This window comes from Macrosteles quadrilineatus, unplaced genomic scaffold, assembly GCF_028750875.1.
Source record: "Macrosteles quadrilineatus isolate MER2022 unplaced genomic scaffold, UCM_ALF_1.0 Scaffold_1__1_contigs__length_201487025, whole genome shotgun sequence".
NCBI classification, from domain to species: Eukaryota; Metazoa; Arthropoda; class Insecta; order Hemiptera; family Cicadellidae; genus Macrosteles; species Macrosteles quadrilineatus.
Window position 1 is genome coordinate 22,605,666 of NW_026542594.1, and position 12,860 is coordinate 22,618,525.

The following is a 12,860-nucleotide window of genomic DNA, read 5'->3' on the forward strand; positions in this document are numbered from 1 at the left end:
CTTATCTGGACCCGTCATATATTCATAGGGATATACACCTTTACGTTGTAGTAGTGGATTTTGTATGAATCTAAATGTGTTCAAATTGGAAGCCAATTTATATAATGGAAGGGACAGAAAGTTGTATGAATCTAAAAATACTAAATCATCAACAGAGAATGATATATATTTTTCCATATCTTTAGCTATACAATTTAATTTACGTTTATTAAACTTTCCCAAATGTTGCATTATTATGTGACCATCATAATTTTTCAAGTTATGGAAGAATACTGGTATTTTCTTTGTTACTTTATAGTTTAAATTACAATCATTGTGGGCAGCTCCACGGTATTGGCCAGAGGAATGGCAATGATCTCTCACCCTATCAAAATATAGGGGCTTTTCACAAATATGACAATGTGTTGAGTTTTGGAAAGATACCTCTTGCTCAGGGGTCATTTGAAGAGGAATATATATTGCCATTTGATTTTTAATATAATCATAAGTCTGAAATAATCTTTCAAAAAACACATCCATAACATTTTTGCCACTGTACAACTCTTCAGAAATAATTTTTGAATCTTTTACTACGACAAATGCAAATCCCGATGGAATATGTATATTAGAGTTTATAAAGCATTCAAAATCTGCATAAATTACATATGGGGCTTTAAGTTGATATTTATAATTTTTAAATTGTATTGTATCTTGTTTAGACATTTCCACTCGTTGAGCATCAAAGTTTTTACAATATGTTGTGTGACGTTCTAATATATCATTAGTGTAAAAATGTTGCAAACACAACTTGCAAAAATACTTCTTATTGTTATCTTTTGTAGACCGTAGCATTAACCTATCAAAATCACGAATTAAACAGTAATGTGATTTACGGCCTTCTTGCAATAATAATAAATCTACATGAGTATTACTAGAATTTAGTTTAGTTGTTCTTAATGGATGTATAAATTTATCATATTCAACCCCAAATACATTAACACTTATATTATTCTGTGTTTCAAATTTATCTATATCAGATATTTTTACTGGATATATTATATTTGCCATATTTAACTGACTTTCATAGGGTACATAATTAGAAACCCTTTCAGCATGTTCATTAGAGTTCCTTGGATGTAAAGCTGCTAAAATCGACCAAAGAAAGCATTTATTATCATAATTCTTTATATTTAAAACAGCATGTTTTGATTGAATACTTTTTGGTGTGGGGATATATGATTTTGGAGTTAGGGGTTTATACTTGTAAACGTGCAACTGCCAATATTTAGTATGGTCATATATCCATCCACTGCCTTGGGCTTGATATTTGTGTATGGAAGCGTCAATCTTTAAAAGTGCATTTTCAATTTGAGGCTTTAAATCTCTCTTCTCAATAGTTAAGATAGTAAGGCTTCTAAAATCCGCAATACAATCTTTCTCATTAACTAATTTTCCATTTTGATCCATTGAATATTTTATAAATTTGATTCTCCTAACTAACGTCCATTTTATCGGAAGAGGACAAGACTTCAGAGTATTTTCAAGGTCAGCTCTAATCGATTCACCAACAAATTTAATCATTGTGTATGGACATTTGATACAAGAATTGACATGTCTTCTAAAATGTCCAACAACATTCGTTTTACAGAAATTACACTTCTTGTGACTTTGTAATATATGTGATTTTAGAGCAATGTTACTATCACAGATTAAATTACAAACTTTGCATACATTCATTTGATGAATTACCTTGTAGTGACGAATCATATTACTTTTGGTGGAGAGCGATACGGAGCAGTGTTGACAGGTGGGTCTCATTTTTATATATAACAAAAAAAATTTGTGTCACTTCTATTTATAGACTTTTCGAAAATTTCAAAATTTTGGAAATTTTAAAAATTTTCAGCTAGAAATTAAAAATTTGTAAAAATTACTTCAACAGATCCAAGACTAGCAAGGAGCAAGCCCAAGTGAGTGACGTTTTCACCATGTCACCACTAGAAGCAAGAAACAACCATGAGCCGGGAGCGCGCCCACGCCATGAGCCGAGTTCGCACATACATGATTTTGAAATAGAAATATAATATATCAACTGGAAAGGGGAATGGTAGATGTACTAGCAATTGTGCATGGGGCAGAGGGGAATGGTGAGGGTGAGGGGGGGGGGAGTTGGCCCAAAAACCTCGTGCCACAAAAAACGGCGGCGACAACCTATACTACTATACATATACACATGCATGGGTCAATAAATGAAATAATTAGTTTTTTTTTTTATTTTTGCTTGATATCGAATATATTTATGGGGAATAACTAAGAAATAAGGTTTGACAATTTTATAGGGATATTTGGGCAAAGATCAGGATTTTTGGAATTGGTGGCCAAAAAATGATCCCCATGTTATTCTTATGGGAAAAACGTGTCTAAAGTGGGGTATCTTTCTGGGTTCACCACTACTAACCAAAAAGAATTAACGAACGAATAAATTGAAAAATAAATTAAATGAGCTGTTGACCCGTACTAAGCATGGCAATCGAGTAATCGATTAAAACTGAACTGTTAATTCAGAACAGCTATTTTACACGCATAAAGACAAATTGAAACTGTTTTAATAGGGAAAATCATCTTGTAAACAAATGTCACGTGACCACCTATTTCTTTAATCCGATTATATGCCTATACGATATGCATTTTAAATCCGATAGTTTAAAAAATAAACAGCAATTGTGTATATTTGAAAAGCCTGACGATGCCGGATTTACGGCGAAACATGTAGGTTGTTAACCTCAATCAACAATTGGATTACTTGACGAGGTATTGTACCATAATACAGGGTGTTTTTAAAAGAATGCCGGGATTTCAAACGGTCGTTGTTCGGGGACTATTCAAGATAATTAAACGATTTAAACGTCAAATTGAAGGGAAAAGAATAAAGTTTTTTCTCATTCTTTCATACAATTCGGAATGATTGATTAAAATTAAAATTTTAATCAATCTTATATGAGCGTAAAACCGGCAAAGTCTGTACGCGTTGGGCGATCGGCAGGTTTATCTGATGTCTTAACTATGAATATTTTTCGGCACAAAGACTCTATATTTTATTGAAGACTTCGTCGGACAATCGATTGTTTTGGGCTTCTGATGCAGAATTGTCGGATTTCTTCGACTATGTCATCGCTTGTTTTTAGCCGGCCAGGTGAATGTCTTTTCAAAACATTTCGGTGCCACGAAACTCATTAAACCAGCTTAAAGTTTCTTTATCATCAAGTAGATTTAAATTTAGTTTAACTTAGCAATGGATATAAACTCTGCGAACTACAAATTGCAATCTGTGCCTTCTGTTGTGCCCTAAACCGTCGTACTGGCGACTGGCGTCAGGCGTATGAGTCACAATAGTGGCCTATCACCCCGCACCTGTTTTACGCATGCCAAGGTCAATGTTTCCTCCCTTGCTACACGGGAAACAAAACTTAGTTATTTTAGCTTCAATTTGGCGTATAAAACGTTTATTTACCTTGAATAGTATCCAAACAATTACCATTTAAAATCCCGGCATTCTTTTAAAAACACCCTGTATTATAGCCAGCAATAAGGTTTTCGGTTCTTTGGTCAGTGGCCAAGTTTATGAACCATACATACTACTGGGATAGTTATGGTATGGCATGACTCCATTTTGGTTTCTACTGACATCCTGCAGCTTATTGGACAGTTATCTAGTGACCTACTACACCGGTTGCCATTTTTATTACCATCCAACATTTTGGTTTGCCGACACAAACACATTCAAACATAAAGAAAAAAAAGTATCAACACGTAAACCACTTATATCACGATTAAGTGATAGTTTGTTGAACAAATATTTCCCAAACATCAGTTAAAACCTTTTTATACATAAACTTATACTTATGCAGAGTGCATTTACGACTAAACTTGATTATACGCAACTGTTTGAGATGTATAGTTCAAAATTACACATATCCTTTATTTTAAAGTGAAGTAGTATGTAGGCAAACACCGAAAATCAATATTTTTGTAACAAATAACCTGTAACGTAATCGTGAAATAAAAAGCCCTGTCACATTTTAATATATAAGATTCTAAAAAATCACTAAGAGAAAAGGTGTTACCCGAAAGTGTAAGAAATATTTCTTCAATAAACGGCAGCGCTGAAACTGGAAACTACGACTTTAAAATTTTTTGGTTACAGCAAATAGAGCATTAGTTCATAGGACAACTATTTTAGTATGGTTTCCTCTAAAACTTTGCAGTATGCTCTCTTTTGTTTTTTCAGTGAACCATTTGTTAAATACAAGCTCCATGAGAATTTAGCTACCGTGCATTTGAAATTAGCTGTTAAATAATACGTAGGGCTTTATTAAAATTAACAGAAATAAGCACTCTCAGTCAAAACATTCATGGAATTTATGGTATCATTGCAAAAGGCATAGGCAAATAGCATAATTACAAAACATTTATTGTAATCCAAAGAATACATTTAATATAGATTTTTATTTAAAAACAAACATTAAAAAAGTACATTTAAAAGATAATTGAACACAACAGATTTAAAATTTGACATTTCAAACTCCACCGAATGACGTTATTATTTTAGATAAGGGCCTTAAATAAGTTTCCATGAATTGTTCACGAGAAAACTCTTGCTCATATTGAAACATATAACAGGTATGAGCTACATTTTATGATATAAGTTACATTTTGGAAATCATTTAACAGTTTTTTTATTAATTTGAAATCAGCTTCACATTTAGTGACCCTTTGACCTGCTCGGGTATATCCTAAACATAGCTTTTAAACTCTCTTACATCAAACAAAGGTGGTGTTTCACGCTGCTTCTATGACATGAAACAACCCAGACACTACTGCAACTTTAAAGGTTTCATTTTATTGGTTTTATCAAACATGTCACTAAAGGTTGCATATTTGTATTCGCAATACAAAAAGTTGAGCTACCCATTGGTCTATAAATTTAATCAATCAAATTGTACTCAGTTTGATCATCGAAATGAGCGATCAAACTTATTCCACCAATGAGAGCAGCGATAACGCAGTTCATTTGGTTTGAGCGCATGAAAGTACTTTACCAAATAATATGAACACATCTAATCAAATCAATTATTGGGATATCGAGGAAGTGATTAGAGAGGTGTATTAATTGTTGGCGAGTTTTAAGACCAAGCGATGTAATTAGAGAAACTAAGGTTTAATTAAATAACTTACACTTTGGAGTACATTATGCACTCTGTTGCACTCTGAATTTCATTAATTAAAATCAGTTTCTTTTAATAACATATTTGTCATAGTTTTTATTTGTACATTTTAAAATTATAATTGCTCATCTTTACTCGTAATAATAAGCTTCCTCTTCATACTATTTCTCTTTAATCTGAGGGAAACCTAGACATATACAGTTTTTTAAAATAGTTTTATTATGTGTGACCTACTTTATATCAAGGATAATATTTTTTATTAATATTCTTTCAGCCATAATAACTTTACAAATTTATGTTACGAATTCTAAAGTATCCTGTTTAGTGATATAAATTTTACACATACAGTCGAATGTTTTTTTTTTACAATTTAAAAGGATGTTTTTTATTTAGTTGTATCGTATGTTTTTCGTAGTTCTTCACACATTATGTCTAAAGCTTTGCCGCAATAAGACATTTAATCTTATTTAGAAAAAAGCTTTTAACATTTAGCATTTAGCATTTAGCTTATTTTGAAAAAAGCTGGCAAAGACGGGGCAGACTTCTGAGACGTTGAATCATATTAAACAACGTTCATATTAGTTTCATCATATTACACCACGTTTTATTAAACAAGATCTAGCCTTACATAACGTGTCATCTGAGAGTTCGGAGGTCAATAGATTTTTAATAAGTGATAGAATGAGTGGTAGATTTTTTATTTTGTTACTTGGAATGGGAAAATGGAAAATTACTTCTATGTGGGATTTTTAAGATTTAATGAATTCCATATAAGTAGGCCTATATCCTGTGGTTGTGTTAGCAATTGTTTGTTTGTACTAAAACTAGAAAACGATATTTCGAAAATTTATTTTTGAGTTTCCTTTTAGCAAATTTCTTATATTAGGGAATAAGCTTTTCCCTAAAGAAAAAAAAACTTTTTCCCAAAAAATTCAAAACTGCAGTTCCTAGATATCTTTGAATGGCTGCAATTTTTGACTCGGTTGTCAAAGTCAAAGTCAAATCGTTTATTTCCAAAAGTTAAACAAAACAATACACAGATACAAATTATAAAGAAATATATTTTTCCGCATAGGCATAAGCCCGTGTTCTGAGAAAAAAATTCTAGATCTGCTATAAACAATATCTGTTACATTCTGGATATACAATAATTTTATTTGTCTAAGTAAAACATGTATTAATATACTGGGTGACTATTCCTTAAAAATAAGTAAATATTAAATAAAAACGTCATTTAAAAGTTAACATGTACTAAATTAAATTAGGACAAAATAACACAATAAGTAATTTCAGAGTAGAGTTTCCTAAAGTAACCAGATTAAAGTTAACAACTGAAATTGTATCTACAATACCAGGGTCTCAGCAGTTTACTAACATTTTTTTTTTTCTAATAAGCTCAATTATATGGGGATTTTATCAGCGCCTCCGTAGCCGTCCGGCCAATGCTGGCAAGCCAAGTACTCACCTTTCTTTTGTACACCGGGACACTGCTCTCCTCATACTGCAGGATTTGTGGCGGGAGATTGTGATATAAGATATGGGCGATAAAATATGGGTTAATTTTTAGGGAGGTTATATTTAATCTAAGAAATTGGTAACCAAAGTTGATTCTATGTCTTGTGGGATAGTTATGCTGCAAATTTGTAAAAATGTTGTTTTTGTTTGACCTAATAAAGACTAAAAGAGTTTTAACAAATAACTGTCGTATATCATGAACACGAAAATCTGAGTACAGATCCTCTGTTGGATATCTCGATGGTTTGCTTAGGACGGTTTTGATTAATGACCTCTGCGCAACAGCCAGAGGCTCAAGCATAGAGGCTGAGACACCGCCCCACGCCAGTATACCATATTGAAGCAAAGACTTGCACGTAGGCAAAGTAAACTGTCCTGCAGTAATCCGTGGTCAGCACACCAGCAAGTTAAGAAAATGCAATATATGAGCTTTCTAAGTCGTTGTTTGAGATAATGAATGTGGTGAGCCCAACTAAATTTTTGATCAATTATAATTCTTAGATAAGTGTACCTCTCTACCCGCTCTATGACGTCACAAGTACAAGCTGCTGACCGAAAGTCGCCGCAGGTATGAAGAAATAGTTGCCTAGGGCTAGGGTCACTTTCACTCTTAAAAAATATTGGTAAACTTTTTGTTTTGTTTATGTTAAGGGTTAACGTGTTTTGGTCTAACCAGCGTTTAATTTAATAAATATCTGTAGATGCGTGTTCATATGCCTCGTCCCACGTGAGTCCAGACGATACCATGGCCGTGTCGTCAGCAAACAAAAAAAAACTTTCCCTTTAGTTCTAACTTTTAAAAGATTGTTAATATATATCAAGAATATGAGGGGCTCGAGTGTACTACCTTGGACCACTCCATAGTCAATGCTAGTTTTATCACTATCAACACCGTTGATGGACACATATTGTAAACGATTTTCTAAATAACTGATAAACCAGTTTAATGAATGACCACCGATGCCAACTAGTCTCAATTTAGAAATTAGATATTGTCTATTAATGGAATCAAATGCTTTAGCCAAATCTAGGAATGTTATCAATACACATTTCTTATTATTTATTTCTTCAGAAATAAATTTGGTTATTTCAAATAATGAGTGTGATGTACTGCGGTTCTGTCTAAATCCGTACTGCGCGTCACATATAATTTTCTCTTGTTCAAGGTAATCCGAAAGCTGGAGTTTTACACATTTTTCAAGAATTTTAGACACTGTGCAAATTAATGAAATTGGTCTGTAGTTTATTGCTAGGTTTTTTTGGCCAGACTTATAAATAGGTATGACTTTTGCGACTTTAAACACCTCTGGGAACTTCCCTTCCCGTATACTAAGGTTAATTATGTATAATATTGGTAAAATGAGAGAGTCTACATTATTTTTTTTAAATATTGAGGGAATGCCATCCCATCCCGGTGCAGAGTTGCCTCTAATACTTTTTATAACTTTTAAAAGCTCCTCAACGGTGACAGGCCTAAGAGAGAACTGGGAATCGGTGGCGTGGTCAGCGTCATCGACCTCCAAGGGGCCGGCGGGTTGCAGCGCTCCGGCTAGCTGAGATCCAACAGAGGCATAGTATCCGTTGAAAGTGTCACAAATGTGTTGAATATCGTTGGTGGGGGGCAGTATCCCGGTTCACACTGAAAACTTCCAACGGAAATTTAGACTTGCCAGAAGGACGCCCCGCTACATCATTAATAATTTCCCAGAATTTTCTTGGATTTCCCTGGGACTCGTCTAATTTATTTCTATAATAATCATTTTTTGCACGTTTTACTAAGGATTTCAATGAGTTACGGTATCTGACATATCTAACACAGAGCTGTGTGTTGAATGGGTTTTGCTTAACCCTCTTACTTAATTAATTTATCCCGAGTGCGGATAGAAGTAAGAAGACCATTCGTAATCCATGGTTTTAATTTAGCCGTTTTAGCTCTCAATATTTGTTGGGACGTGTTTTGTTCTATGATATTCTGCAAAATCAAATTAATAGTTGCTGCATCTAAGTCATTTGAATTCAAAACTTGTTGCCAATTTTGAGATTTTAAAGGTTTCTGTTATATGTATCCAATTAGTATTCTTGTATGTAAACTCGTTGACCTTACTAATACCTGTAATGCTTTTCAGTTCAAGAGAAACAATAAAATGATCTGTAATGTAAGTTTGTAAAACAGAAGCATTGACACTCAGCCTGTTTTGCAGTTTTATAAAATAATGATCGATACATGTATCACTAACTGGCCGCGTGATTTTATCTATACATGGAATAAATCCGAATTCATAAAGCAAGTCAAGGTATCGTTCCTCTTGTGAATTTAAACATGGATTACGAATGTCACAGTTAATGTCACCGGTGATAATTTAAAGTGACTTTTTGTTTGTCGTACTAAAAAATGTTTGAAGACTGTCGTTAAATGAAGCTAGTGACGAGGAGGGACTTCTGTAGATGCATATTAATTCACAATAAATATTGGCCCAGGTAAAAACTATGGACAAGCTGGTGGCGACTCCACCAATACAAATCTGGTTACGTGTCGCTAATAACGTGTCATAAAAGTACACAACCAGACCATCACATTGATTGAGGCTATTGTATGTTCTAAACAGGGTATAGCCTTCTAGGGCTGTGAGCTCACTGTCCGTTTTGGTTCAAATTTACGGCTTTGTATTTTACTAGTAAAGACTTTTAATTTTATGTGCATATCAACTTATGCTTACTTTCAAGACTTTGTTCTTACTCCTTGTGTGCTGTCCCCCTGGAGGAGAGGAAAATTGAAAATTACTTAAAAAGGTAGGTTTTCATGATAGATATATAGATACAAAACTGCACCACCGTATCTATTTTGGTTAAAAAAATATTAAACCGTTCCGTGACTTTTTTAACACACCGTATTTTGATTAAACTTGCAAATAATCATTAATTTTTTATACTTAAGTATTGACAATTTATTAAAAAAACTTGCTTTATTAACCTCTCTCTAACTGGAGGCCATTTCGTCACCAATATTAGTAGTTAAACTAATAAAAATTTTAACACTAGATAAATTAACACATTTTAGCTTCGTTCCACCCTGTATAAATCTACTGTACTCATTATATGAACTACTACAAATAACGCAGACAATGGCAAAGACAGAGTGGTCGTACTAAATGTTGATGTAATGTGAAAACAACTTTACTTATTACAACTTTATAAGATAAATCGAAGAAATTCACGAAGGAAGGAAGTGTAAAATAATAATGTCAATCTCATAAAGCCAATGCGAAAAGGGGCGTTACCGAAAACTTTAAGATAAAATGCTGGAATAAACTGACAGTGCTTAACTTTGTTAGGTACAGCAAACTGATATCATAAAATAATAATTTTACTTGGGTACTAAGTTTATTAATGTTTAATCTTTATCTATATATAGTAGCCCTATTTTTCTATTTTTCATACATAAAAATAAGATATAACTGAGATTAGTGCCGCATCTTTACTACCGTAATTGGTTCGGGCACTGTTAAAAAAATATTCCATTATTGATGGATATTGTCTTAAATCATATGTGGCAATTAATATTGGTTAATGTATAAAATCACATGTTTAAAATAGTTTTGTTTACAGTTGATTGTTTTTGGTTTTGATTAAGAATTCAAATGAATTTTATGATTGTGTTTGATTCTGAAGATAGTTATTTCTTTCATATTTAACAATGGCAACGAGGATGGGATAGTTTACCTCTTCAATGACTTTTAACCTTGTAGTGGGCACATAATCTCACATTACCATTTGGTTTTATCGCCGGAACCACAGGGATCCCCCAAGCAGAGTTTTCAACCTACCTACAGTTACCTAACAATGTACATGTTCTCTCACTGATTTGAGAAAGCAAAGTGGCCAATTCACTAATCAGTGAGACAATGTTAACATTGTCTCACTCTAATTACTTTGTCTCACTCCAGATTTGCAACGTGAAGGCACGAAATACTGAGCGCGTAACATGCAGATAAGGTCGTATGCGCGCGAAATACGTTGGCAGCACTGGCTCTAAATCAGCTGGTCAGCTGTTGTACCGTTGTATTTGTCACTTCACATTAAATGTCATATTAAAAGTTCACTTCTGTGTAAAAATATGCTACGTTTCTTTACCAATTTATTTGTTTTATGTTAAATGTAGGAAAAATATAATGTGCAACTCGAGTGCAAAGTGCAATTGCCTCACTCGAGAAACCATTCCTCACGAGCCGTCTTTCGAGTGAGTCAATTGCTCCCTTTGCTCACTAGTTGCACAATAGTTATTTGTGTAACTAGTGAGAAAAGTGAGCAATTGACTCACTCGAGACAGGCGAGTGAGGAATGGTTTCTCGAGTGAGGTAATTGTACTTTGAACTCGAGTTGCACATTATACTTTTCCTACAGTTACCATAAAACAAATAAATTGGTGAAGAAACATAACCTATTTTTACACAGAAGTGAACTTTTAATATAACATTTAACGTGAAGTGACAAATACAACGGTACAACAGCTGACCAGCTGATTTAGAGCCAGTGCTGCCAACGTATTTCGCGCGCATACGACGTTGCCTGCATGTTACGCGCTCACTATTTCGTGCCTTCACGTTGCAAATCTGGAGTGAGACAAAGTAATTAGAGTGAGACAATGTTAACATTGTCTCACTGATGAGCGAATTGTCCACTTTGCTTTCTCAAATCAGTGAGAGAACATGTACATTGTTAGGTAACTGTAGGAAAATAACTATAGAATGTATTATATGTAAGAGTTTATCTCAGCTTAGAGAAACCGTAAATGTATACACCCGCCGCAGCAAACCTGCAGACTAAGAAAATTTTAATTTACCTGGCTAGATGTCCACTAAAATATTCCCTTGAAATTATCAGATTTATTTCCTATTTTAAGTAATATTTTTAAGTACATAGACATGCTGCTACAAGGAAGGTAATAAGGTGTTTTTTAAAGAAATGTTGATAGCCTAATATAAAATAAACAAAAATGGGAAATTTGATGTAAGCATATCCATAAACAAGCGAATTACGACGGTTTATTTATTTTATTTTTTTAAATAACGAAGGAAGTTTGTATTGAAATTTTTTTTAGTAACAATTATAAATACAATAACGCTTCAATAATACAAAAAGTTTTGCAAAATCGTTCGAATAAATGTAAATTTACATGTTTGTACGGAGTTTTATTTAAATCGGATCATTTTGCTAAAGTTATCGAGCTAACGGACACACATATTACACATGTTAGGCCTATATACATATATGAATTTTAGCGGATGGTTTTTTGGCCTCTGAGGACCTCAAAACGATAAAGTAATTTGGTCCCGGGGATAGGTCTTAACCATAACCTTATTACCTATATGGTAAATTCACTAATAAATTAAAATATTTAGAGATTAGAGTACTAGGATGAATAAGTTGACCATCTTAATCGGATCCTTATAATGTTAAACTTTAATAATAGCAAATACTTTAATTAATAATTGGTTAATCAGACTATTAATTGGTTCTTTCAATCTATCGTGAACTAATCATAATCATGTGTGTTTGAGCATAGTAGGAATTTTTTGTAGAAAATACTTTCTACAAAAGTATTTTTCTTCTACCATTATAGCCAGTATACAATAAAATCCTCCTTAGATATCCTCCTTGTAACTATTTTATTAAATAATATAAAATTGAAAAGTACTGTAGAACTTAAGGGTTGTATTATTCTCATTAGTTTTTCAGACACTAGGTCCAAAGCTTAGCCCCAGTAAGAAATGCAATAAGAGGAAACTGGGGTTAAATTCACTTTTGAAAAGTTTAATAAGAAGTTAAAAGTCAAATAATGTCCTTGGCGAGAGAGACTTTCAGCGCTTGTTTTGGAAGTAACTTGCACGACGCATCAGATTTCTGAGACGTTGATTCATATCTTAACCCCAAACCTTAACGAAACGAGATTTAGCCTTATAGGCATCATGTTATTCTAGAAAAAATTGTGATATTATAGTTGGGGGAATTTACTAATTGGGGAATTAAGATTTTTACTTTTTCCTGTGAACTTTTGATTATTTACTTAAATAGTTGTAAGTATGCACCGTCATATTGATTTGATTTAGTATGGAAACAAGCAAATTACTGTATTTCCATAAA